Source organism: Elephas maximus, chromosome 4 (genome assembly GCF_024166365.1).
Source record: "Elephas maximus indicus isolate mEleMax1 chromosome 4, mEleMax1 primary haplotype, whole genome shotgun sequence".
NCBI lineage: Eukaryota > Metazoa > Chordata > Mammalia > Proboscidea > Elephantidae > Elephas > Elephas maximus.
This window is the reverse complement of record NC_064822.1, coordinates 41,606,930-41,609,036: the sequence shown is the minus strand read 5'-3', so window position 1 is coordinate 41,609,036 and position 2,107 is coordinate 41,606,930. Positions and strand designations below refer to the sequence as shown.

Here is a 2,107-nt window from a genome sequence, read left to right as displayed (position 1 = left end):
TGCCACAGCATTTGGTGAGCTGGACTACGTCTTGTGGATAAACAAAAAACAAAACAAAACAAAAACCAAACCCATTGTAGTCAAGTCGATTCCAACTCATAGTGACTCTATAGGACAGAGTAGAGCTGCCCCATAGGGTTTCCAAAGAGCGGCTGGTGGATCTGAGCTGCCAACCTTTTTGGTTAGCTGCCATAGCTCTTAGCCACTGTGCCACCAGGGGTTTATCTTGTGGATAGTATATTTAAAAATCCAGTGCACATTTGAAAATGTCTTTCATTTACGAAAAGTATAAAGGAATAACTTAGCTGGATATAAAATTCTTGGATTACAACTTTTCCCATTCAAAACCTAAGAGTGCTTCTTTGTCTTCTGATACTTAATGTTTCATAGAAGTTGAAGGGCACACTAAGTTTTATTCCATTTTCAATAACTAAATATTCAATAAATATTTTTCCTAATGGGTGCTTGTTGTAATCACCTGGGCTAGAGATTTCAATAATTTCTTCCTATTCTATAACTCTTTTTTAGAGCATTTGCTCCGTTTATAGCCCAGATGGGCTAGCTCTAATTACCATACGACACTGTCCTTTTGGGTACAGTTAATTGGACCATGGGTGAACAACTATCTGAAGTTGGGCCATCAATAATCTTTTCCAGAAATTTTTGAGTGGGGAACAGAGTTTGTTACCTGTAGGAAGTTAAGCTCAAAGATGGTGTACACTCCAGTGCTAAGGTTTCATTTGGGGGCAGCCATTCTGAACCATGTATAAACAAATAAGTAAGCAGAGAAGACAGTTTGTAGAGAAATTTGAATGAACAGTCACAGATGAGAGAGAGAGGTGGAGGGAGGGAAAGAGGAAGGAAGAGAGAGAGTGAGAGAGAAGGAGAAAAGGAGGGAAGGAAGGAGGGAGAGCGAGAGAGAAAGAGGGAGAGAAAAAGAGTGAAAGAGAGAAAAAGAGAGAGAGAAACTGCTTGATGATGGTTATTTTCCCCATGAAGCCCACCCAGTTTTGCTGTCGTCGGTTGATTTCCATGAGATTATGAGATTTTCTGGTATCCTCACCACGGATGCCTATTTAATCCACCTTGCAAAAGTTTTTGTTTCTTTCAACACATCGGCCAAGACATTTTTATAATCCATTTTTTCCCTCACCCCAAGACAGTACCTAACAGTGTATTTCTTTTAACTGATTTTTTTTGGAACACTCTTTTGATCTACATGCTTGGCACTTTATACCTTCTCAGGAAAGTTTGCTTCTATTTCAAATGTTCTGGTTTCTTTCTCAAAAACTACCACTTAATTTTAGGGTTGGAACATCTGTCCTATCTGTCAGCTCTCTCCTTCTTTTCAAATTTTCTCTGCATTCTGGAAGATTATTTCAATTTTGTTCTGTTTACTATATTAAATTATTTTCAGAGAGGTTTTCTTTCTGAAACGGTTTCTGTTTTTCTGGCCTGCTAACTTTCAGGGCCTCTTTTTGCTTTTTCTTGTTCCCTACTCTTTGGCTATAGTTCTAGAGAATGTTGCCTGCCCTTGGCCACATTCACTGTCCACTTGAATGCTGGTTATGATACCTCTTCAGATTTATATCTCAAGGATTTCTTGGTATGTATGAATTCTTAGCACAGTTTCCAGTGTGAAGGAGCACACCTTTGTTTATTTATTGACTTAAAATCCACATAACATAAATTGAAAATATAAATGCATCATGAGTTTGACTGTCATCCTTGCATACGGACATGCTAATCTTTTCTGCATTGTTCCAGTTTTAGTATATGTACTGCAGAAGAAAGTGCAGTGCACATTTATTTAATGTGACTCTGATGAACTGAGAAGAGGTCACTTCCTGTTCTGTTTACTTCCCAGTTCTCTGAAAAACTAAATCGGGAAAGATCATGCTTTACAGGACCTTTTTATATTCTCCAAAGTCTGTAGGAGGATGACCACAGGTTCTTTCTCACCACTTCCTGCTCCATTGCATTGTGGGAGTTCTGTCCTATCTCTGAATGAATAGGAAGAGTTGGGGGGTATAGATTAGGGAGGGAGTGGGTGGAAGTGGCTGGCGAAGAGAATTTATTATTGATGCATCTCAAAAAGCAGAAGCCA

General features: G+C 38.9%; 1 non-coding gene across 1 annotated transcript; it reads right to left on the bottom strand.

Annotated features, from left to right (window-relative positions):
* Window positions 1-1,691: 1,691 nt before the first annotated feature.
* Window positions 1,692-1,797, bottom strand: LOC126076654 (U6 spliceosomal RNA). Its single transcript, XR_007517578.1, has one exon. It is a non-coding gene; the product is annotated as a U6 spliceosomal RNA (small nuclear RNA).
* Between the last annotated feature and the right edge of the window lie 310 nt (window positions 1,798-2,107).